The sequence below is a fragment of the Cetorhinus maximus genome, chromosome 12, assembly GCF_964194155.1.
Source record: "Cetorhinus maximus chromosome 12, sCetMax3.hap1.1, whole genome shotgun sequence".
In the NCBI taxonomy this organism is placed as follows: Eukaryota; Metazoa; Chordata; class Chondrichthyes; order Lamniformes; family Cetorhinidae; genus Cetorhinus; species Cetorhinus maximus.
In genome coordinates this window covers 23,011,221-23,038,311 of record NC_135890.1, presented here as the reverse complement: position 1 = coordinate 23,038,311, position 27,091 = coordinate 23,011,221, and positions in this window count along the sequence as shown.

Sequence of the window (27,091 nt, the reverse complement as noted above, 5' to 3'; positions counted from 1 at the left end):
TGTGAGGTGATGCATTTTGGTAGGAAGAACCATGGACAGACAATATAAAATAAGGGGTGAAATTTTGAATGGGGTGCAGGAGCAGAAAGACCTGGGTGTGTATGTACATAGATCATTGAAAGTGGCAGGACAGGTGGAGACAGCAGTTAATGAAGCATATAGTATCCAGGGCTTTATTAATAGGAGCATACAGTACAAGAGCAGGAGGTTATGCTGAATTTATATAAGACACTTGTTAGGCCTCAACTGGAGTATGGTGTACAGTTCTGGGCACCACACTATAGGAAGGATTTGAACACATTGGAGAGAGTGCAGAAGAGGTTTACAAGAATGATTCCAGGAATGAGAAGCTCAGCTATGAAGATAGATTGGAGAGGTTGGGACTGTTCTCCTTGGAGAGAAGAAGGCTAAGAGGAGATTTGATAGAGATGTTCAAAATTATGAGGGGGCTGGACAGAGTACTTAGGAGAAGCTGTTCCCACTTGTAAAAGGATCGAGAATGAGAGGGCACAGATTTAAAGTGATTTGCAAAAGAAGCACATGTGATGTGAGAAAAAACTTTTTCACACAATGAGTGGTTCGGGTCTGGAACGCACTGCCTGGAAGTGTGGTGGAGGCAGGTTCAATCGAGGCATTGAAGAAGGCATTAGATGATTATTTGTATAGAAACAATGTGCAGGGGTACGGGGGAAAGGCAGGGCAATGGCACTCGGTCATTATGCTCATTGGAAAGCTGGCGCAGATACGATGAGCCAGGCCTCCTCCTGCGCTGTTAAAATTCTGTGATCCTGCGATTCTTTGATTTAGCTTCTTGCAGTTAAAACAATGTTTTCCTCATGCTGTATGATGTCCTTCACAGTATTTGCATCCTGCTCTTTTGGTCTGGAATATCTCTCAGCATAATGCATCTCCTAGTCTGCTCTGCCATACGTGTGCTCTAACTGAAGAAGAGACAGTGCAAAGCTACTGAGTTCAGCAAACCTCTCCGGATCAGACATCAAAGCTCCTGTTTAGGGGATTTAGCGTCAGGCAGCATTTTCCCATTTAATGGAGGCGGTTTCGTTATGTCAATCTGGGAGTCTGAGGAGCTGGGAGCTCCAGCCCATAAAGAAGGGTCACTAACCCCAAATGCTGCTGCCAGAGCTGCAGGAGCAGCCTCTTTGGTCCTGTGAAACAATTGAATTTTTATCTTGCCTCAGGGAATACCTCGGCTTTGAGCAGCATCAGCAGCCTGTCCGCTGTCTCTATTGGACTTCAAGCTCGGAGGTGGCCAATTGGAAGTGATCTTCTGGGAAATAGGCGGATTGGCTTCCAGCAAGTGCAGGTTTTGGGACCCCACCTTTTGGCCCTGACATCAGGGTCCTGACGGCTGTGCAGAAACAGCTCAAAGGGTGCAGGGCAATTATCTCACAAGTGGTGCATAAGTTTCTCCTGTGGCAAAATCTACTGCTCAAGATGGGTGAGTTTGCAGGCTAACCATTAATTAGAAGATTCTGTTGTGCAATGCTAAACCCAAAGGAGGGGGAGGATGGTACCCCTACCTCAGAGGGGTAGACCTTTTTGGCAAAAGTGACCTGCAGGCCTTCAATACTCAAGAAGTAACAGCTTTACCTGGAAGGGGCTATACTATTGCTGGGGATGAAATGACTCATGGATATCATAGAATGTGCAAGGATGGGGTGTTCTTTTGTACACTGCAGTCCAGAGCTGAAACTCTGTAAAGAAATAACTCCCTTGTTTTATTTGGCAAGCAACAAATTGGACAGCTACAAATCATCTTGGCATTTCGAGGTCATTGTCTAATTATTATCAAAGAACCATTGGTCCATTTCAGGATCTGGAAACAGGATGCATTGCACATCTGAGGATCGGTACAGACATTTCTCCTGACATCCAAGCAGTGCCGGCTGAAGAAGCAGCAGCCACCTGTGTTAAAATGGGGTTTGGTGATATACGCTACGTTGCAGAGTTTCCCAATGACGTGGCTCTGAACTACACCTCTGCTCATTTGAACATTTTGGAACTGAGACCTAGTTGTTCTGCGTTGTGGGGGCCCGCATTTCACACTTGTAATCGTGGGAGAGAAATGTGTTAATTAGGACGGGCAAGTTATACACCTCATATTCGCAAAACGCCTGATGGGTGCAAGGGTGATTGCAATGCTGGAAACTAAAATGGAATAAAAACAAAGTATGTGATTGATGTCAGGAAGTAATCTGTTTATTGTCTTTGTGATGGAGTCATGCCGATAGAACAATAATAGATCAGTTCACATAAATACCGAGTCTAAATGTAAAAGGTAAATAGGATATGAATGTACAAATATATTTCCACACATGAAAATCTCCATTGAAATTGTCACTTATGGAATTTATGCAATTTTCTTTCTGAAATGAAATTATAAAAATGGGACGATCACCATGCCCCTCGGATGGGACTGCATTAAGGCCACACACCAATCACGAGATGTAATAAAGATTGTAGGGTGTGGGAGTGAGCAGGGTAAAGACTGGGGAGGGGGTACACTTAGGGAGAGAGACATAGTGGGGGTGGGGGCTGTGTGGCAGGTTGGGCAGAGGCAGCTGGCGCTAGGGGACAAAGGGGAGATACAGTGCCAGCTGCTGCCTTGTGGGGTCGGGTGGGGTGGGGGTGGGGGTAGCGTCCAGTTTGTGTATGGAGGAGCGGGGAACTTGCTGCATCTGGTTGGCAAGGCTGTGTGCAACCCCAGAGACATTCAACTGGTGGGCGCAAGAGTAAATGCAGAGCTCAAGATTACTGGAATTAAAATAAATAATAAAGTCAGTGATTGACATCATGACATAATCAGAGAGGGATGAGAGAGAGGTGTTCAGTGGTGTTCAGTGAAGTAGAATTGACAGCAGGTGCCATTTGGTTCCTGCTGAAGTGCCCTTGACATGTCATAAAGTATTTCATCACCCGTCCTGTCCTCATACTCACAGACACCTACTGGGTGTTGCACAACCGGCCCTAGTGTCTCACCAGAATGGTAGCACAAGCCACATCCATGATATCCAGTAATGTTGACTGTATTCTGCATTGCAGCAGCAAAGTGCAAACAATCTGCTGGTTACCACATTACCCCCCCCACACACCCCCCCCCACCCCCACCCCAATTCCATTCAACCCACTCTTCCCACAGCCTCCCCGCTTCATTTACAACTTTATCCAGGAATAATTCCATTTTCGGCTCGTATTTTATGAACCACAGTTCAGCTGGAATAAGATGGCTGATTATGAGTTTTGGCTGGATCTCGTTAATCGTTAAATACACAGGCCAGAATGAGCATTCGGAAGATTTAAATACTGGAAGCCCATCTGAACTGGTTATGTATGAGACGTTATTCCGATTACAAAGCGTTTGACCTTCCTCAGTCATGTTCCTGTAATTCACTCCATCAGATATGTCCTCAGTATTTCCCTCTGCCAAGTTTCTATGGTTTTCCCTTTACCTCAGATTCTCCCTTTCATCTCTCTGGAAGAGTGTCTGCACCTGCAACTTGAGATCTGAAGTGACAAAAAGTTGCCACTGGTTCGATTTTTAATGACACATGGGGCTGCTCACAATGGGGGCCTGGAACCTCTTCTTCAAGAGCTCTGAAAGAGCTGACATAACCCTAGCAGTACAGGCAATAGAAGTGGAATTGTAGGCTGACTGCATTGCTGGAAAAGGTTTGTTTGAGAATTGACTTTGTGGACTTATAAATATCAAGCTCCCTGATGACGTATTTACAAGTTCCAGGAGATGCATCACCACAGCAGACGATTAACAGTGGGTGGAATCATCCGGTCCCATTGGCAGCGGCGTCATGGTGGGTGTGAGTGGATAATATGGTAATAAGAGCAAAAAGCAGATTTATGCCGTTGTGAAACCAGTTTGCAATCACCCGCTCCACCCGGGGGCTGCATTTCCTGCTGCCTCATGTCGGGAACCTAATTTCAATAATTTAGCATCTCATTATAAGCCCTGCTCGCCGGAATCATCCCTCGCCCCACGCTGAAACATCTGGGCCCATCGGCATGATTGCACGCCAACGTGTTTCACAGCTGTACATAAGTGACGTGCACCTGGTGAGCCGCACTTCACTTGGGACTTCGAGGTTTGTTGGTGTACCTTGCTTCAGGCAGCACTCGCAGTCATCAGTGCCAGGCTTCTCAGGCAGCACCACATCACTTTTAGGGAGGCTCACAGGCAGGTCTCTACCTACCAGAGCAGCTGTAACGCAGGGGTGCTTTTCAACGGCTGCAGGGCTAGGGCCAGGGCTGGGGAAGATGGTTATCCCAGGATGTGTGTGTGGGGGCTCATGTTGGCCTGTGCAAGTGGCCTCAAGATGGTGAGGGCTGAGGTGGCAGTCTCCAGGGGAGATGAGGCCAGATGGGCATGTGAGGTGTGTGTGAGAGAGTGAGTGGTGATGTTCCTTTAGCTGGTAGTGAGTGAGATGCCAGTGAATCTGTGATGGATTTGTGAGTGTGTGAGTTGAGAGTGATGAGATGATTGTCTTTCCCTGGTGGCACGGATGAGATCATTCATCCTTTTACTTCACTGGATGGCTGACTTCTTGTGTGCAACGTTGGCACTGACCACCTCTGCCACCGCCTCCCAAACCAGAATGGCGATACTGATGGGCCTCCTGAAGCCAGAGCGCAGGTAGAAGACAACATGGTGGGCAACCACAAGGATGCATCACTGGGGGTTTCACTGGGGGTTTTACTCTTCCTGCCTTTTAGGGCCATGTCTTCACGGGAGCAGTCTTGCGCCGCTGCGCGTGGCTGCAGTTTAAATATGGTGCCCTGCGTGAGGAGGCAACGAAGTAATGGCATGGTGGGCAAATGGGAGGCTGCCCGCCTGCAAGATAGTGTGTTTACTTTGGCTGCATAATTGATGAGACGGAGAAAACATCTTTTTTCACACCCGCTACCGCACTTAGTGCAAATCTGGGACAATTCCACCCAGTGTCTCATGCCGAACGATGGAAGCAATAACAGCATTTGCAGGGATGGTTTCATGAAGGCAGGAAAATGGTGTTATCCTCGGTTCAGTTAAAGACTGATTGCCATCACTGCTTGCGGTACCAGTCCTTTTTAAAACTTCCTTGGAAGCTGGGCCCAAGAGGAAATATTTACCATTCAGAGCAGTGTGAAGCTTCTGTCTGGTCAATTCAAGATACATCACAAATTCAGGAGCCTGAATGGAAATTTGGTTGCCAAAAGTTAAAAGAAGCTCTCGCACACCATCCAAGGCATATAATTAACACTCTCCAGCATTCTTTGGTCTTGTTCTGCTAATTTCAACTTTCATTCGTAGGAACATCGGAGCAGGAGTAAGGCATTCGGCCCCTCCAGCCTGCTCCACCATTCAACTAGATCATGGCTGATCTTTTACCTCAATATAATTTCGCGCATTATTCCCAGATCCCTTGATGTCTTTAATATCTTGAAATCTATCGATCTTGGTCTTGAGAGTATTCAATGACTGGGCCTCCACAGTCTTTTGGGGTAAAGAATTCTAAAGATTCACCATGGTTTGAGTGAAGAAATCCCTCCTAATCTCAGTCCCAAATGCCCTACCCTTTATTCTGAGACTGTGGCCCTGGTTCTAGGCCCCCCAGCCAGGGAAACATCTTTCCTGCATCTACCCTGTCAAGCCCTGTAAGAATTTTGTATGTTGAATGAGATCACCTCTCATTCTTCTAAACTCCAGAGAATACTTGCCCAGTGTCCTCAATCTCTCCTGAAAGGGCAATTCCACCATCCCAGGAGACTGAATGGTTGCACTCCCTGTATGGCAAGTATATCCTTCCTTAGATAAGGAGACCAAAACACTCAAAATACTCCAAGTGCAGTCTCATCAAGGCTCTATACAATTGCAGCAAGACTTCTTTACTCTTGTACAAAAATCCTTCTGCAATAAAGAACAACATAAATGGGCTGACAAGTGGCAAGTAACATTCACACCACACAAGTGTTAGGCAATGACCATGTCCAACAAGAGAGAATCCAACCATCGCCCCTTGATGTTCAATAGCATTACCATCACTGAATCCCCCACTATCAACATCCTGGGGATTACCATTGACCAGAAACTGAACTGGAATAGCCATATAAATACTGTGGCTACAAGAGCAGGTCAGAGGCTAGGGATCGTGTGACGAGTAACTCACCTCCTGACTCCCCAAAGCCTGTCCACCATCTACAAGGCACAAGTCAGGAATGTGATGGAATACTCCCCACTTGCCTGGATGAGTGCAGCTCCATCAACACTGAGGAAGCTGGACACAGACCAGGATAAAGCAGTCCACTTGATTGGCACCACATCCACAAACATTCACTCCCTCCACCACCGACGCACAGTAGCAGCAGTGTGTACCATCTACAAGATGCACTGCAGGAATTCACCAAGGCTCCTTAGACAGCACCTTCCAAACCCACGACCACTACCACCTAGAAGGACAAGGGCAGCAGATAGATGGGAACACCACTAACCGGATGTTCCCCTCCAAGTCACTCACCATCCTGACTTAGAAACATATTGCCATTCCTTCACTGTCGCTGGGTCAAAATCCTGGAACTCCTTTCCTAACAGCACTGTGGGTGTACCTACACCACATGGACTGCAGCAGTTCAAGAAGGCAGCTCACCACCACCTTCTCAAGGGCAACTAGGGATGGGCAATAAATGCTTGCCCAGCCAGCGAAGCCCAGATCCTGTGAATAAATTTTAAAAAATACCATTTACCTTCCTAATTGCTTGCTGCACCTGCATGTTAGTTTTCAGTAACTTACAAACAAGGACACCCAGGTCCCTTTGTTCATCAATACTTCCCAATCTCTCACCATTTAAGAAATACTCTGCATTTCTGTTTTTTATACCAAAGTGGATAACTTCACATTTTTCTACATGATATTCCATCTGCCATGTCCCTGCCCACTCACTTAGCCTGTCTAAATCCCCTTGATCCTCTCTGCATCCTCCTCACAACTCAAATTCCATCTAGTTTTGTGTCATCAACAAACTTGGAAATATTATGTTTAGTCCCTACATCCAAATCATTAATACACATTGCAAATATCTGGGGCGCAAGCAATGATCCTTGCAGTACCTCACTAGTCATAGCCTGCCAACCTGAGAAAGACCTGTTTATTCCTACTCCCTGTTTTCTGTCCGTTCACCAATTCGCAATCCATGCCAGAATATTACCTCATGTGCTCTAATTTCATTTACTAACCTCCTGTTTGGGACCTTAACGAGAGCTTTCTGAAAATCTAAATACATCTCATCCACTGCTTCACCCTTATCTATGCTGCTAGTTACATCCTCAAAAAACTCCAACAGGTTTTTCAAATATGATTTCCCCTTCATAAATCCAGCACTGCCCAATCCTCCCATTATTTTCTAAGTGTCCAGTTGTCACTTCTGTATGATAGATTCTAACATTTCCTCCACTACTGATGTCAGGATAACAGGTCTGTAGTTCCCTGTTCTCTCCCTCCCTCTTTTCTTAAATAGTGGGGTTACAATTGTTACCTTCCAATCTGCAGGAACCATTCCAGAATCTATGGAATTTTGGAAGATGACCACCAATGCATCCAATATCCCTACAGCTACCTGTTTCAACACTCTGGGATGTAGATCATCAGATCCAGCGGATTTCCCAACTTTCAGTCCTATTAATTTTGTTTTAACTAAAACTAATTTCTTTCAGTTCCTCATTCACATAAGCCCTGTGGTTCTCTGGTATTTCTGGGAGGTATTATGTATCTTCCTCTGTGAAGACAGACACAAGGAATAGAATCTCCCCCCTCCAACCATCAGCAGGATTCGTGGCAGGCAGGGGCGGACGATATGGTGGAGTGCAAAAAATCGATTTCCCGACTTTGGAAAATCAAGTCGGGATCTTCCCCTCCTGATGTCCATGGCGGGTCTGGTTTCCTGCTGAAGTGTGGCAAGAACCCATTTTGCATCTCATGCATGCTCAGTAAAAGCCCAACAGAGGGAATCGTGCACCCCGTCAAATCTTCCGCCCTGACGTTGGGAATTTATGCCGTTCTGTTCCCAACTGCACATTCATGGCGTGCACCTGGTGAGGTAGGATATTGGAACACTTACCATCCAATTGAAGCTGGCTGCACTACTGGAGCTGACCACAGGTATGGTGGGTGCCAAGACATGGAGTGGGGGAAGTCCAGAGGAGATGAAGGAGCAGGGGGTATCAAGAAGAGAAGAAGGGGAGGTGTGTGTGAGTGGCAGATAAGGAGAGGAGGGAGGGGAGGATGAAAATCCAAAGGTACGATTATGCACTCAAGGGAATGTACACAAATTAATTCTGCAGCACTAAGCTAAGCATCAGATAGTGAATGGTTTAATTCACATATACATCACATTTTCAGTGATTTTTATCCAAGCTAATGCTTATATGATCATCCAGATTTTTATGAGACACAGATTAGAAACCCTTAGCACAGGAGCCCCTCAGTTACATTAAATACACATTCCACTTTACAGAGTTGGTTAATTCACTAACCATACCTCCCAATGCCATATTTTTCTTACAATGGACCTTGAAAGTCTGTACACAAATATAGATTCTGACAGAGGAACGCTGGCTCTCTCTCTGTAATACCTCTCATGAATTTACTCAGTCTGACAGACCATGTGAACCTAGAATCCAGTCACTACACTTGGATTTAATTTTTAAAAATTAACATTGAATTTAAGAATCAATTTTATCTCCAAATCAAAGGCACAGCCGATACAAATATGTACAGGACAGAGTGGGAAGAGAATGTATTAAAAACTGTCCAACTCTCAGGAACAACATCTGACCTGCCCCTGGACTATGACCCCACCACCGAACATCAAGCCATTGTTTCCAGGACTGTCACAGACCTCATCTTCCCTCCACAGTTTCCAACCTCATTGTCTCCAAACTCCAGGCAACCCGCTTCTACCTCCTCCCCAAAATCTACAAACAGGCCTGGTCCCAGCAGATTGATCGTGTCAGCCTTTTCCTGCCCCAAGGAACTCATTTCTTCCTATCTTGACTCCGCTATCTCTTCCCTTGTCCAGCCTCTTCCCACCTACATCCACGATTCGTCTGATGCCCTACATCTTATCAACAATTTCCAGTTCCCTGGCTCTAACTGCCTCTTCTTCACCATGGACGTCCAATCCCTCTATACCTCCAAACACCCACCAGGATGGCCTGAGGGTTCTCCGCTTCTTCCTTGAACAGAGGCCCGAACAATCCCCATCCTCCACCACTCTCCTCCGTCTGGCTGAACTTGTTCTCTCACTGAACAATTTCTCCTTAAACCTGTCTCACTTCCTCCAAATAAAAAGTGTGGCTATGGGTACCCGCACAGACCCCAGTTATGCCCGTCTCCTTATGGGGAATGTGGAACATTTCTTGTTCCAATCCTACTCAGGCCCCCTCCCACAATTCTTTTCTCAGTACATTTGATGACTGTTCCAATCCCGCCTCATGCTGTTGTCTGGACCTGGAAAAATGTATCAATTTTGCTTCCAATTTCCACCCCTCTTTCACCTTCACATGGTCCGTATCCGATACTTCCCTTCCTTGACCTCTCTGTCTCAACTTCTGGTGATAGACTGTACCAACTCCCACAGCTACCTCGGCTACAGCTCCTCACACCCTGCTTCCTGTAAGGACTCCATCCCTTTCTCTCAGTTCCTTTGCCTCTGTCGCATCAGTTCTGATGATGCCACTTTCCAAAACGATGCTTTTGACATGTCTTCCTTCTTCTTTAACCGAGGTTTCCCACCCACTGTGGTTGACAGGGCCCTCAATCATGTCTGACCCATCTCCTGCACCTCTGCCCTCACACCTTCCTCTCCCTCCCAGAACCATGAAAGGGTGCCCCTTATTAACTTGTTGAAGGTCTTCGAGTCTGGGGTGCTAGGTGACATTAGGCTGCGGAACTGCCTCTACATTTTGCTCCTCCATGGGGACAAAGGAATCGCCCCCTTCCCCTCCTCCCCTGCAACGTCGTTAGCAGTAAAAAGAACACGAGGCGTTCGACATACTGAGACCAGTCATATGCAATGGAGATGAATGGATCGACATGCCCAAACTGCGGCATCATGAACAATGGCAAGGGGACTGCACTTCCAAAAGGCTTTCCAGGTAATGACGAATTTAGGTGTTTGGCTTACCACGGAGTTGCAGTCTCTCTGGGGTTTCTTATAATTTTCTGCACATCGCCATTTTTCATGTATTTACCAGGTTAAATGTATTGCCACTTTAAGAGCAGCCACTGTTATTTTTTCAACTCTGTCTCTGCAGCTGTCGGCGTTTCTCTACTGGGTTTCGCACTTTGAGTTTAGACAGGATCCCGTGATCGCGATTCTTCAGGGTGTTTTTAAATTTAAAACTGCAGCACTGCTTTCTGCTCTGATTTCTGTCTGTCACCTATTTTACACGTTAAGTACAGATGCTCTTTCCAATGCTTTGTTTACCTGTCTTGAAACTTATTTTCTTTTGTTCTTTATCCTCATCGCCACTTTTATATCTTGGGTAAATTAGTTCGTTAGCCAACCGAACTGTAACTGCACAACTTCCTAAGTTCTCATTAATTGCTGCTTGCAAACAATAATGGGGGGAGACTGATGGATAAACATTAATGGTTTATTGAGACATAGGGCAGAGCACCAGAACATACATGCTCACTCAGAAACCTCCAGAACTGGATTGACAGTTCCCACTTGCCTGCGCTGTACAGTGATTTGTCAGTGCTGTCACATGATCAGTACACTTGCATTCTCTTAATGGGACAGGGTACCTCACTTTACCATACTCCCTCTCTCTCATGGCCTCTGAGACTGTCTCTGTCTCTCATACCGTCACTGATCTGGTCTTCAAGTTGACGTGCTCCCACTCACTTTCCCACTGCTACTCTAATCACAGGTTGATTCTCTCCAGCATTTGCTGCTGATTGGCTGAACTGTGTCTCCCCAGTGAGCCAATCAGCAGCAGGCGTGGGATTAAAACAGCCTGTGATTGGAAGAGTAGCTCCTCACAGATTTTCTGTCCCTCCCACATACAAAAGTGACTTTTCTCTCGTTAGTCACCTTGTGATTGAATATTTCCAGGATTTTGGAGGGATGCGTTTAAGGGTTTTGGGTGGGGGGTGGGGAATTCAAGGGTAAATTCACTCGCCCTCCCCATGCATTTTGAACTCTGTGGGTTGCTGGGGTTAAAATTTAAATCAACCACGATCCAATTGAATGGTGGAACAGACTCGAGGGGCTGAAGGAGGTGAATTGAAAATATCTTGTGTAAATCAGTTGATGTTAGTCTGACAGGTAAAGATCCCTCTTACTCTGCTACTTATCAGTGATCTTTGTCAAAACAAACTTAACCACTGGAGAGTAGCTCAGAACCTGTCCATTCGACTCTCCACAAACTTTGCTCAAACCTTCCCAGATGCTCCCACTATGAACTGAGATCAAAAGGAATCTAAAGATATTTAAAATAGAAAGGGGGGAGGTGATTAATAAATTAATCAAACTTAAAAAAGATCAAACACCTGGTCTGAATGGATTGTATCGGTGCTGATTGAAAGGAGTGAGGGAAGTGATAGCAGAGGCAATATAGAGGCAAACAGAATATCATCAGAGGACTGGAAATGTGGTACAGAAGTTGGAGGTGATAAAATGTTCAAGGAATTCTGAGAGAAAAGTGAGGTTGGGGATTGGGTGGTAGTTTTCAAGGATGGGGGGCTCAACGGTTGTTTGTATGATGATGGGGGTGATAATGATAGATTTAAAGGTGAGAGGAACAACATCCAGAGAGAGAACACTCAAGAACCCTTAATTGTCATTGTTGTAAAAATAACAGCTCATTTGCATAAAATATTTCTGTGTAACTCGTTTTCTTGTAATAAAGGAGCTTCCAGTATAAACACAATGCTATCCAATGAGTTAACAAAACCTGGCAGTCTTTAAGAAATATTGTGAGTTCTGTACATTTTCTGTTGAATACAGATATGTAACAATCTCTTCACATTCAACTCATCCACGAGTAATTTTTTTTCAAAATTCATTCACGGGATGTGGGCTTCGCTGGTTGGGCCAGCATTTATTGCCCATCCCTAATTGTCCATCAGAAGGTGGTGGTGAGCTGCCTTCTTGAACCACTATAGTAGGTACACCCACAGTGCTGTTAGGAAGGGAGTTCCAGGGTTTTGACCCAGCGACAGTGAAGGAATGGCAACATATTTCCAAGTCAGGATGATGAGTGACTTGGAGGGGAACTTCCAGGTGGTGGTGTTCCCATCTATCTGCTGCCCTTGTCCTTCTAGGTGGTAGTGGTCGTGGGTTTGGAAGGTGCTGTCTAAGGAGCCTTGGTGAATTCCTGCAGTGCATCTTGTAGATAGTACACACTGCTGCTACTGTGCATCGGTGGTGGAGGGAGTGAATGTTTGTGGATGTGGTGCCAATCAAGCGGACGGCTTTGTCCTGGACGGTGTCCAGCTTCTTCTGTGTTGTAGGAGCTGCAATTATCCAGGCAAGTGGGGAATATTCCATCACATTCCTGACTTGTGCCTTGTAGATGGTGGACAGGCTTTGGGGAGTCAGGAGGTGAGGTACTTGTCACACGATTCCTAGCCTCTGACCTGCTCTTGTAGCCACAGTATTTATACAGCTAATCCAGTTCAGTTTCTGGTCAATGGTAACCTCCAGGATGTTGATAGTGGGGGATTAAGTGATGGTAATGCCACTGAACATCAAGGGGCGATGGTTGGATTCTCTCTTGTTGGACTGCCGGACACTTGTGTGGCGCGAATGTTACTTGCCCCTTGCCAGCCCAATCCTGGATATTGTCCAGGTCTTGCTGCATTTGGACATGGGGAAAGATTTTCCCCCCGTTGTGGGGGAAGTGCAGAAGTGGGCGCAGGCTGGCGCACCTCCGATCAGCGCCCCCAGTCGCGGGCGCGCTACCATTTTACATGGGCGGGCCAATTCAGGCCTGCCCAGCGTGACATCTGCCAGGAAGCGCTTTGCGCGTGAAAGAGCGCACAGTTCTCCCTGAGGCTGAGTGCTGCCTCAGGGAGATCAGCTCCGATTTAAAACTTATATTAAACATGTTTAAAAATTTTCCCTGCATGTCCCCTCATGTGACACTGTCACATGAGCTGGGACATGTCCATAAGTTTTATTGAAACCTTTCTTAAAGATTTAAATACCCTCATGAAACATCATCCCGCCCGTGGATGAGGTTTCATGCTTTTTCCAAAGCCTGCCAGGGCTCCCAGCCTGTCCGCCAACCTTAAGGTTGGACGGGCAGGTCAATTAACGACCTTAATTGGTTCCTAAATGGTCTCAATGGGCCGATGACAGGTTGGCGGGCGCACAGCTGACTCGGCTGCGGCCCCACCCCTGAAAATGGAAATGACATCATGTCAATAGTTCCACCTGACATCATCCCCCGTCGCCGAGCAGGCCCCGGGATCTCTCGTCGATTGAAAGATCCTGCGCATGGGCTACTTCAGTATCTGAGGAGCACCGAATGGAGCTGAACATTGTGCAATCATCAGTGAACATCCCCACTGCTGACTTTATGATGGAAGGAAGGTCATTGGTGAAGCAGCTGAAGATGGTTGGGCTGAGGAAACAACCCTGAGGAACCACCGCAGTGATGTCCTGGAGCTGAGGTGACTGACCTCCAACAACCACAACCAGCTTCCCTTCTGCTAGGTATGACTCCAACCAGTGGAGAGTTTTCCCCCGATTCCCATTGACTCCAGTTTTGCTAGGGCACCTTGATGCCACACTCCGTCAAATGTTGCCTTGATGTCAAGGGCAGTCATTCTCACCTCACCTCGGGAGTTCAGCTCTTTTGCCCAGGTTTGAACCAAAGCTGTAATGAGGTCAGGAGCTGAATGGCCCTGGTGGAACCCAAAGTGGGCATCAGTGAGCAGGTTATTGCTAAGCAAGTGCCGCTTGATAGCACTGTTGATGACGTCTTCCATTATTTTACTCATGATCGAGGGTTGGATTTGTCCTTCTTTTTGTGTACAGGCATACCTGGGCAATTTTCCACATAGCTGGGTAGATGCCTGTGTTGTAGCTGTACTGGAACAGCTTGGCTAGGAGTGCGGCAAGTTCTGGAGCACAAGTCTTCAGTACTTTCCAGTGCTTTCTACCCTTGTTCAATAATCACTATTGTTAAGATGCCACCACCATCAGCGTCTTCCGGTCAACCTGACGGAGAAACAGCGTCAGGAGATTCTTGTGCTCAAATGATAGTTTGCCCAGTGATGCCTGGAGCCCTCAGCAATTCCCAGCTCACCTCCAACACCAGTTCAGCCCTGAACAATGGGAGAAGCGAGCAATCAGATCCACTAATCAAATGGACTGTGCTCAAACAGAAGACATAACCTTCCCCGAAACCAGCCCTCCAAAGTCACCCAGAGCAAGGACAGCACAACGTCACAGAAAAGCTCGATCTCCACTGTCCCATAAACCCTCCCAGGGCAGGTAGAGCACGGGTTACATACAGAGTAAACATCCCTCCACACTGTCCCCATAAGACACCCCTGGTCAGAAGCAGCACACTGCTGAAGAACAGTCATATTCGGCCAGTGTTGGACGCTGGACTCTGTGGCAACCTAGAGATGGGGAAGGGGTTGAGAGTGAGGTGGAGATGGATGCTCTCAGCTTATGCATTGAAGTGAATGCTATGGCTTCAGTCAATGAGGGGCAGCAAGTATATCAGAAATGAAGGGTTCAGGAAAGCAGAGCTAGTGGTGCAGGACAGCAAAGAGAATCATTTGCAGGCGATGCTCCAGCTATGACTGGAGAGACAAGAGTAGAACGAGGGGAGTGCAGTCATATGCAGATACAAAGGTGTCATAGTTGCTGTCCAGGGGGCATGAAGCCAATGTATTCATTGCACACGTATAGCTTGGTGCTGTCGTATACACAGGCCAAAAGCAATTCAGCCCTTTCATTCATCACCTACATTGCAGAGAAAGAGATACAGATGAGTGTACTTTGGAACAAAGGAGCAGGAGTAGGCCATTCAGCCTGTCGAGCCTATTCCACCATTCAATACAAAATGGCAGTTCATCCACTTCAATGCCTTTTCCCCAATACTTTCCCCATAGAGATATAGAAATCTGTCAATCTTGAATTTAAACACGCTCAATGACTAAGCTTCCACAGCCCTCTGGGGTAGAGAATTCCAAAGTTTAACAACTCTCTGAGTAACAAAATTTCTCCTCATCTTGGTCCTAAGTGGTTTCCCCTTATTTTGAAATTGTCCTCTGGTTCTAGACTCCCCAACCAGGGGAAACATCGTACCTGTGTCTACGCTGTGTATCTCTTTAAGTATTTTGTAGGTTTTAATGAGACTACCTCTCATTCTTCACAACTCTAGAATGCAGGCCCAGTTTCCCCAATCTCTCTTTACAGCACAGTGCCACCATCCCGGGAACAAGTCTGGTGAACATTTGTTGCACTCCCTCGATGACAATAATATCCTTCCGAAGGTAAGGGGACCAAAACTGCAGACAGTTCTACAGGTGCAGTCTAACCAAGGTTTTATGCAATTGAAGCAAGACCTGGTCACTCCTGTACTGAAATCCTCTTGCAATAAGTGCTAACATACAATTAGCCTTCCTGATTGCTAGCTGTACCTGCATGTTAGCCTCCATGACTTACGGACAAGGACACACAAGTCCCTTTGTACATCTACACTTTCTAATCTCTTACCATTTAAGAAATAAAATGCAGACCTGTTCCTCCTACCAAAGTAGATACCCTCACATTTTTCCACATTATATTCCATCTGCCATGTTCTTGCCCATTCACTAAGTCTGTCCAAATCCTCTTTCAGCCACTTTGCATCTTCCGCAAAACACATTCCCACCTAACTTTGTGTCATCCGCAAATTTGCAAATATTACACTTGGTACCAACATCCAAATCATTGATATATATTGTGAACAGCTGGCGCCCAAGTATTGATCCTTGTGATACTCCACTAATCATAAACTGCCAACGCGAGAATGACCCGTTTATTCCTGCTCTGTTTTCTGCCTGTTAGCCAATCCTTAATCCATGCCTCCTATCCCATGTGCTTGTATTTTGCTAATCAACCTGCTCAAAAGCATTCTGATAATCTAAGCACATCATTCACTGCCCTTAATCAATTCTGTTGGTAACATCCTCAAAAATCTCCAACAAGTACAAACATGATTTCCCATTCATAATTCCACATTCAATATATGCAACGAGTGCATTATCATCCAAGTGTCCATTTATCACATCCTTTATAATAGATACTAACATTTCCCTACTACTGATGTATGGTTAACAGGTTTGTAGCTCCTCGATTTCTCTCCCTCCCTTCTTAAAAAGTGGGGTGGCATGTGCCACCTTCCAATCAGCAGGAACCATTCCAGAATCTATAGAATTTTGGAAGATAATCACCAATTCATCTACTATCTCCATCTTCAACACTGGGATGTAGAATATCAGGCCCCAAGGACTTAGCAACATTACTTTCTCCAATACAAACTTCTGACTAATATTAATTTAATTCAATTCCTCATTCTCCCTAGTGCCTTGGATCTTGAATTCTGGGAGATTTCTTGCATCCTCCTCAGTGAAAACAGACACAGAGTAATCATTTAGCTTCTCTGCCATTTCTCTAATGTTCTGATGCCATCCCTTATTATCAGCGCAACACCAGCTCTTTTTCCTTTTTGCCTGTATTTCCTTAATGTCAAAAATCCTTGAATATTCAGTTCCCAGTCTTAGTCACCCAGCAGCCATGTTTCTGTAATGGCAATTAGATTATACCCATTTCCCTCTATTTGTGCCTTTAAATCATCTACCTTGTTGCGAATGTTTCGTGCATTCAGGCAGAGTGCCCTTAACTTTGTCTTTGACATTATTCCACATTCTGAGCTTAGCTGATGCTCAGCTTCATCTCGCCTGCCTTGTAATTTCACTTGCCACTTTTCTACTTCCCATTACCAGCTTTACTTCTTTCCAATTTGAGCTACCCCTCAGGTTCCCATCCTCCTGACAAGCCAGTTTCATCCCTCCCCAAAAGCAGGAGCAAATCTCCCTGTGAGGATATTAATCCCAGTCCTGTTAGGGTGCACCCATCCATTTTGTACAGGTCCCACCTCTCCCAGAACTGATCCCAATGCCTCAGAAATCTGAGGTCCTCCCTCCTAAACCAATTCTCCAGCCATGTGCCCAATCAATCAATCCTCCTATTCCTATGCTCACTATCACTTGGGCATTGGGAGTAACCCTGAGATTATGACTTTTTAAATTCCTTCCTAACTCCCTAGAATCTGCTTTCAGGACCTCATCCCTCTTCCTACCTATGTTGTTTGTACCAATGTGGACCACAACCGCTGGCTGTTCACCCTCTCCCAGAGGATATCCTGCAGCTACTCTGTGACATCCTTGACCCTGGCACCAGGGAGGCAACACACCATCCTTGAGTCAAATTAACTGCTACAGAAACACCTGACTTATCCACTGACTATGAAATCCCCTATCATTATTGCTCCTCCGCTCTTAACCCTCCCCATCAGTGCAGCTGAGACACCCGTGGTTTCAAAGACTTGGCTCTGGCTGCACTCCCATGAGGAACCTTCACCCTCAACCATATCCAAAATGGAAAACTGATTAGCAAACTAGATGGACTCAGGGGACTCCTGCACTACCTGCCTGGATCTCTAAGACTACCCAGGCAATCACCCATTCTCTCTTTGTTTGTACACCCCTAACCAGCAATGTGACCACCTCCCTAAACCTGCCATCCACATAGATCTCTGCCTCACAGATGCAGTGATGCCAGCTGCTGCTCAAATTGCAAAACCCAGAGCTCAAACCTCTGCAGCTGGTAACACTTCCTGCAGGTGTGTTCCTCTAGGACATATCCATGACTTCCCACATACTTGCAGGAATTTTGGGACTTTTGTGGAGGTGGCAGGCCTTTAGGAGAACACATTGGATTCCTGATCAATTGCGCATTGCCGGAATTCCCCAAATGCAAAGCATCATTGACTGCACCCATGTTGCCATCAGGGTACATGATCAATTGGAAATGTTTATTTACAGAAAGACCTGCCACTTCCTGAACATCCAGGGTCTGCAACCACAAGAAGAGTTTTCTTCATGCGTGTGCACACTTTCCTGTGAGCTGCCATGACATTTTCATTCCCCACCAGTCAAGCCTTCACAGCTATTATACCGCACTGCCCAAGTCCATGGATCAATCGCAGTTGATGGTTAGGCACCGATTGCGAGGAAGGTTCGATCCTTCAGGCTTTCCTTTCAGGAGCTGGTTTCTCACTCTACGAGTGACACAAACAGACACAGAGGCTTTACAGTGAGAGCTGTCTGCTCACCAGAACTCCTATTTAGCAGTCCACTGTTGAAATCACCAAGTCATTCTTCCATCTCCTTTGATGGTGAAATTCTTGGGAGAACTGCAACTTACCAAATGGATTCCTTAAGGAGGATCCCACAGGATAGCCTGAAGCATTGAGCCTTCCCACAATCTGTGCCCAACCATCAACTGTCTCAGGTCCGATGGTGGCAGATGCTATCATCTTCTCCATTCATGCAAGATTATAGCACCCCCATCGTGTGACTGCTGAGCTCCTAATCAGACCCTGGAACACAGCATTGAAAACTTCCTTCGAAGGAATTTCACAGGGAGCCTAGATAGTCACACTATTCCACCAGAGGCTTTGGCCTGGGTATCTGACATGAAGATTGGTATGATTTGTGTTTTGCTCCAATCTTATAGCTGTAGAGTGTTTGGGATACCGGAAGCTGTGAAAGTGCTGGTCTTTCTTTTATTAATCTGATCAACCAACAGCTTTTTCTACACTAAAGTTTGAAGAGTTCAGGGTGGGAGAATGTGAAAAGTTTTAAGCAGGACTTTTGGGAATTTGAATGAACAGATTTTTATTTGGAGTTGACCGCTGCTGAGATACCAATGGGCCTTTGCTTCTTGTACAAAAAACAGCTAATTTTCATAAAATATTTATGTGCATCTCAGTTCCTTGTGATAACAGAATAACCAGTATGGAGATAAAGATGAAGAATGATCAAGTCCTGACAGTTTTTAAATAAATATTTTGACTGCAGTACATGTTCTGCTGAATACAAATATATGACAACTTACTTGTTGATCGTTTCACTAGATCTATTAAGTGGTGCTCCCTTTTAACTTGCAAAGTTTTCTCAGGGGAGAATCCAGTGCACATTGCCAACTGATCTTAGTAAACACATAAGCTGCAAGTCTTCTGTCTCACTGGGTGATGTGTTCGTCTCATGGAGCTACAGCGATCTTGTTTAACCTCTGTGCCCAGCAAATGCCATTAGTACAGGTGGACACAGATGTTTAAGGTGGTAACAGTACTTTGTGCCACACTTGATTGATTCCAATCAACCCCCATAACACCACCATCACCACCCACCCCGGCCCCCATGGCTATAACACACCTGAAATTAGGCAGTGCATGGCCACCCATCCCACAGAAACAAAGGCCTAGTGTAAACAACATCATTGGTCCCCAGTAATGTAATCGGAACTTGCTGCCATTATCATCCCGGGCCCACAGATGCAAATACTCCAGCTAAAGCTGAGAGCAGTGATGATCCTGAGCACTGGAGACCCAGTAAATGTTAGTTTTAAACTATGATAGATCCCTTGTTGGTCAGGAGGAGCAGAAAAATATACAAGGATATGGGGAACGGGTCCAATTTTGTTGTTCTTTTGAAGGGCTGGCACAAACATAATGAACCAAATGGCCTCCTTCTGCACTCTATCATTCTATGATATTATGATTCTATAATCCTGTAAAAACATTGCATTCAGTTCTGGGCAATGCACATCTGGAAGAATATATTGGCGTTGATAAGGGTACAGCATGGATGCAGCAAAATGACAATAGGGCTAAAAGGATTAAATTATGAAGTTAATTTGGCTTCTATTCCATTGAATAGAAAGTTAATGGTTGAAATAGTTGAGGTATTTGAGATGAATAAAAGAAATGATAGGGTGGATAGAGAAAGTATTTTCTCCGGTGGGGGAAGTCCACTACAAGGGGGCACACCTTAAAATTACATCTCGGCCATTCAAGGGTGAGTCAGAAAGCACTGTGACACAAATGGGAATGGAAATCTGAACTCTCTCCCTCAAAAACCTGCTGAGGCTGGTGGTGAATGGACAATTACAAGGTGAATATTGATAGATTTTTGTTAGGCAAGCATATTAAGGGATATACAACCATATTAGGTAGGCAGTGGTCAAAATTATTTTGTCATTGGCTCTTCTTGAGATTTTTTCAAGGGCTATATTTTGATTTTCGGGGGCTACTTTTTGGTTTTCATGAGCTCCATTTTCATTCACACTAACTTCTCTATTAGGCGATGCAGTCATACATTAACATCACCTTCTTTATTGGTATTGATTTATCTCCCATATTCCTATTCCAAAATGAAAATTATAACAACTTGGCACAAAGTAACTTATTGGCAACGATTCTCACATTTACAGACCCTCTCAAAAATTAATTATAAGCAATTAGCACTCTCCAACATCCGTTGGTTATGTTCTGCCACTTTCAAGTTTCATTCCCCTCAATACTTCTGTTTAAAGTGGGTACTGACAAACATGTCTGGATACTGACTTCCAAAGGTTCAATTATGCACTCAAGGGAATACACACAAATTAATTCTGCAGCACTAAGCTAAGCATCAGGTAGTGAATGGTTTTATTCACATATACTTCACCCTTTCGGTGAGTTTTTTTCAAGCTAATGTATCTTCTTATCTGATTATCCAGATTTTCATGAGAAGAATTCACCAATATCCTCAATAATCATCACCCCTCCATTAAACGTAAAAACACAACACACAAGGAAAGTGTTAAATTCCTCAACACCACAGTATTTAAATCGGTCAAAGAAAAGAACAGCTAGCAACAAAAGATTTGGTCAAAATAACTGACACACTCTTCCACACACAAAAAATCATCACCCTAAACACATCTCTACAGACTGGTGAGGCCACAACTTATGTGTTTTCATTGCATATTTACAAAGCTAGAAGATTTCAAGCAGACAGTTACTGCCCTACTTACAGCATTGAGACACAGACGAACACCTGATAGAGGTATTCAAAATTATAAGGGTAGATAGGAAGAAACTTTTCCCCTTAGTGGAGATGTTTCCAGGGAGCATAGATTTAAGGTAAATTGCAGGAGGTTTAGAGGGGATTTGAGGAAATTTATTTTCACCCAGAGGGTGGTTGGAACCTGGAACACACTACCTGAGGGGGTGGTAGAGGCAGGAACCCTCACAACATTTAAAACGTATTTAGATGAGCACTTGAAACGCCATAGCATACATGGCTATGGGCCAAGTGCTGGAAAATGCGATTAGTATAGATAGGTGCTTGAAGGCCAGCACAGACACAATGGGCCAAAGGGCCTGTTTCTGTGCTGTATAACTCTATGATTCTGTGATAAAAAGATTTCCAGGCATATCAGGTTTAATTTTTTGAGTGAGTGAGTCAACCCGCTGTTGGAAAATAGGGTAACACCACTAATTACAACAAACTGCACAATGATCCAACAAATAAATAAATAGATTAAGACCATTTTGAAAAGATAAAAGTGGATGTCATCACTGAGCCAATATAACATAACGTCAGCTTTCAATAAAGACGAAAACCTAAAAGATTTATCAGTCAGGAGCAGAGTGAGGACACAAGGTACCCCACTTCCCAACCCTCCTCCCTTCCCACTCACTCAGCAGCCCCACTTCCCAACCTTAGCAGTCTCTCACCACCCACCCTCTCTAATTTTCTCACCCTTTAGAATGTCTCTTCTCTCCTCGGAGACGGTACCTCTCTCCCCTCCAAGTCTATCTCACTCTCTCTCTCCCACCCCTTTAGAGTCTCTCTCACTCTCATCCCTCACAATCTGTCTGTCTGTCTGTCTCTCCCTTTCTCTCTCACCTCGGCACCTCTGTCTATCTCTCTCTCTCGAACTCATCCTCGCAGAGTTGGTCTCTCTCCCTTCCCTCGGTGTCTCCCTGTCTGTCTGTCTCTATTCTTTCAATCTCCCTGTCTCTCTCTCTCTCTCTCTCTCTCACACACACACACAGACGCCCTTGGAGTCTGTCTGTCTCTCTGTCACCCCCACAGTGTCTGTCTCTGTCTCTGTCTCTTTCTCCCAGCCCCTCAGAGTCTGTCTCACCACGACTGCTCTGGTGATCAAAAACAAAAACAGAATTACCTGGAAAAACTCAGCAGGTCTGGCAGCATCGGCGGAGAAGAAAAGAGTTGACGTTTCGAGTCCTCATGACCCTTCAGCAGTTCTGCTGAAGGGTCATGAGGACTCGAAACGTCAACTCTTTTCTTCTCCGCCGATGCTGCCAGACCTGCTGAGTTTTTCCAGGTAATTCTGTTTTTGTTTTGGATTTCCAGCATCCGCAGTACTTTTTTGTTTTTGCTCTGGTGGTCAGGCTGAAGCGCTCTCACTCACTTGGATGCTGCTGCTCCAATCACAGGCTGATTCTCTCCAGCATTTGCTGCTGATTGGCTCACCAGGGAGACTCAGTTGGGCTAATCAACAGCAGGTGTGGGAGTAAAGCAGCCTTCCTGTGATTGGAAGAGAAGCTCCTCACAGATTCTGTCCCTCCCACATATGAAGCTGACTTTTCTCTCATTAGTCACCTTGTGATTCAATATTTCCAGGATTTTGGAGGGGAGGCTTTCAGGGGTAAATTCACCAACCATCCCCGTGTATTTTGAACTCTGCAGGTAGCTGGGGTTAAAATTTAAATCAACCATGATCCAATTGAATGTTGGAACAGACCGGAGGGACTGAAGGAGGTGAATTGCAAAAGTCTTGTGTAAATCAGTTGATGTTAGTCTGACAGGTAAAGATCCCTCTTAGTCTGCTACTTGTCAGTGGGAAACAAGATCTTTGTCAAAGCAAACTCAACCACTGGAGAGCAGCTCAAACCAGCGCAGAACCTGTCCATTCAACTCTCCACAAACTTTGCTCAAATAGGCAAGCAGGATGGGCTACATCTGAATCAGAGCGGGACTAACATCCTTGCGGGCGGGTTTGCTAGTGCTATTGGGAGGAGGGGACACAGAATGTTAGCAGAATAGGGACACATCATAATACAGTAAAACAATCAAGTCAAAAGGAGGACAGCTTGCAGAGGCAAGTCTGGATGGCCTCTACTTTAATGCCAAGAGTATTACAGGTAAAACGGATGAGTTAAGGGTGAGGATTGACACATGGAATTGTGATATAGTAGCCATCACTGAGACGTGGTTGAGGGAGGGGCAGGATTGGCAGCTCAACATTCCGGGATATAGAATCTTCAGGCGAGACAGGGGAGGGGGTAAAAGAGGAGGAGGCATTACATTATTAGTTAAGGAGTCAGTTACTGCAGTAAGGAGAGATGTTATCTTGGAGGGGGTAGCGAATGAAGCTTTGTGGGTAGAGCTTAGGAATAAAAAAGGGGGCAGCCAAATTGTTAGGTGTTTATTATAGAACCCCAGATAGTCAGCGGGAAATTAAGGAGCAAATATGTGCACAAATTTGCGGAGGTGTGTAAAAACAATAACAATAGGGTAATTATATTAGGTGATTTCAACTTTTCCAACATTAATTGGGATAGACATAGTGTTAAGGGCTTGGATGGAGTGGATTTCTTGAAATGTATACAGGAGGACTTTTTAGGTCAATATGTAGAGGGTCCAACAAGGGACGGTGCAGTGCTGGACCTAATTCTGGGGAATGGAGCCGGACAGGTGGCTGAGGTGGTGGTGGGGGAGCATTTTAGTGATAGCGACCACAACATGGTACAATTTAAGTTTGTTATGGTCAAAGAAATAAACAAGTTGAAAAAAATGTTTTGGATTGGGGGAGAGTGGATTTTAGTAAAATAAGGCAGGATCTGGCCAAGGGAGACTGGGAACAGCTACTTGTGGGGAAATCTACAGAGAAGCAGTGGGGGGGCGTTCAAAAAGGAAATGGGGAGGGGTACAGGCTCAACATGTTCCCTCTAGGGTGATAGGAAGGAGTAACAAGCCCAAAGAACCATGGATGACCAGAGATATTCAGGATACGATGAGAAAGAAAAGAGAAACTTTTAGCAGGTACAAGGGAAGCAAATTAGTGGAGGCATTAGTGGAGTACAGAAAGTGCAGGGTGGTTAACAGTGAGGTTGAGTGCCTTGGGCTACAGGAAGATATAGATGGGATGGTCAAATGGGCAGATAAGTGGCAGTCCCTGGATGTTTTAAAGGAGGAAAGCAAGGTACAGAGGTAGAGGGGCGAAGGGAGAATATTCCAGAACTTAGGGCCTAGAGAAATGGATGCACAGCCACCAATGATGAAGTGATTAAAATCGGGGATGCTCAAGACACCAGAAGTAGAGGAATAGAGATATTTTGGAGCTTTGTGTGGCTGGTAGAGATTACATAAATAGAAATAAGAAAAGCTATTGTGGGGCTGGAGGAGGTCACAGAAATAGAGCGTCACAATGAAGGGATTTGAAAATAAGGATGAGAATTTTAAAATCAAAATGTTGCTTGAGTGGGAGCCAATGAAGGTCAGCAAGCACAGGGCTGGTAGTGAACAGGACATGGTATGAGTTAAGACATGACAAGAGTTTTGGATATTGGATGACCTCAACATTACAGAAGGTAGAATGTGGGAGAGGAGCCTGGAGTACATTGGAATCTTTGAGTCTAGGTGTAATGAAGGCACGAATGAGGGTTTCTGTATGAGGTGAGTTGAGACAGGGACAAAGTCGGGCGATGTTACAGGGGTGTAAATAGATGATTTTAATGATGTCACGAATATGCTGTCAGAAGCTCATCCAGAGGTAAAATATGAGACCAAGGTTGGGAATAGATGGATTTACTCCAGGATTTTCCAACCTCGGGTTGATGGGACCCACCACGGGAGATTCGTTGGCTGTGGGAAAGTGGAGTACTGCGTACCTCTAAGACAGTGTAGTTAGTTGGCTATGTGATTGTATCAACCAATCGCTACACAGCACGGGCTACTTGGGTAACTGGGAAGTCCAGAGCTGTGGGTGATTGAAGAAGCACACATAGGCCAAAATTTTTCGCTCATCGGGTGGGCGCACGTCCGACCCGAACCAAAGTAAAATGCTGCGCGATGATGTCAGGAGAGCATCCCAACGCCATCGCACACTTGTACGATATTTCGGTTGGAGGGTGTGTGTGGGAGTCGGCAGCACACCCACCGATAACTAAAAGGCTTATTAAGACCATTAAAGTAATAATCAAGATCAATTTTTTGCTGCCCGCCAACATTATGGTCAGTGGGCAGGCGAAAAGTCCAAGCGGCCTTTTGATTTTTTGCGAAACCTCATCTAAGAGTGGAATGAGGTTTCGATCCACCATTAAAAAATACATTTTCAAACTGATTTCTAACATGGCCCTGTTCATGTGACAGAGTCACACGAGGGGACATGTTTATTAACATTTAAAATTCTTTATTTTTAATTTTGAAAAATCTTCATCTCCCTGATGCAGCTCCTCAGGGAGATTTTCCTGTGCGTACACGCCAAGTTCCCCGCTCGCTCTACTCCCCCCTCCCACACAGGCAGTGCTGAGCGCTGCACCACACGTTTCACGCTGGGCGGGTCTTACTTGGCCCTCCAGTGTGAAATCGCAGTTGCGGCTGGATTGCTGGGGGGAGGGCGACTTCCCGAACACTCCCACTCGCCCCCGCCGAGCCCACCCAACGAGGGCAAAATTCTGCCCATGGTGTTGGTGTTCTGTTCTTAGCTCTAATAAACCATCAGTGTTTGTCCAGTTAATTGGTTTCTCTCTGCCGATATTGTTTCAAACATCAACTAACGTGTTGATATCATAGGTGTAGCTAGCGTTCGCCGGACAAAGCAAACCTGATAATCAGAAACATAAAAGCGGCCCAGCCAAAGTCCATTGACTTTGTCAGGACTGGATGACCCCAGCGGTGGGTGGGCCTGGAAAATCCTGAACTAAGTCTCGGACTGTTTCCAAGGAGAGGAATGGAGGCAGCAGAGGATGGAATTTGGAGCAGGGAATGAAGTCAGAGGCTTCAGTCTTCCTCATATTTTATTGAAGCAAATTTCTTCTCATCCAATACCGGGTGTTGAATAAACATTGTGATATTTTAGCAACAGTGGAGGAGCTGAGAGAACTGGTCAAGTGGAGCTGGGTGTCACCAATGTGCATCTGAAATCTGACACTGTGATTTTGAATGACGCTGCTGAGGGGAAGCAAGTAGATGGGGAATAGAAGCCAAGGTCAGATCCTTGGAGGACACTAGAGGTAACGGTGCGGGAGCAGGAAGAGAAGCCATTACAGGTGACACTGTGACTATGATTAGATGGATAAGAATGGAATCAGGTGAGTGCAGCCCCACCCAGCTGGATGACAGTGGAGAGATGTTGGAGGACGATGATGTGGTCACTCCTGTCAGAGAAGGACGTGGAGGGAAGGCTTACCTTTGTCACAATCACATAGGATTTCATTTGTGACATTGATGGCGGCTTTTTTGGGACAGTGACAGAGAGGAATCCTTTTTTTAAAATTTGTTCATGCAATGCAGGCCTCGCTGTCTAGGCCAGCATTTATTGCCCATCCCTAATTGCCCTTGAGAAGGTGGTTGTGTTTTGCCTTCTTGGACTGCTGCAGTCCCTGCGGTGTAGGTACACCCACAGTGCTGTTAGGGAGGGAGTTCCAGGATTTTACCCCAGCGACAGTGAACGAACGGCAAAATATTTCCAAATCCGAATGATGTGTGACTTGGAGGGGAATTTGCAGGTGGTGGCATTCCCATGCATCTGCTGCCCCTTTCCTTTGAGGTGTTAGAGGTCACGGGTTTGGAAGGTAATGTCGAAGGAGCCTTGGTGAGTTGCTGTAGTACATCTTGTAGATGGTACACACTGCTGCTACTGTGAGTCAGTGATGGAGGGAGTGAATGTTGAAGGTGATGGGCGGGGTGCCATTTAAGTGTGCTGCTTT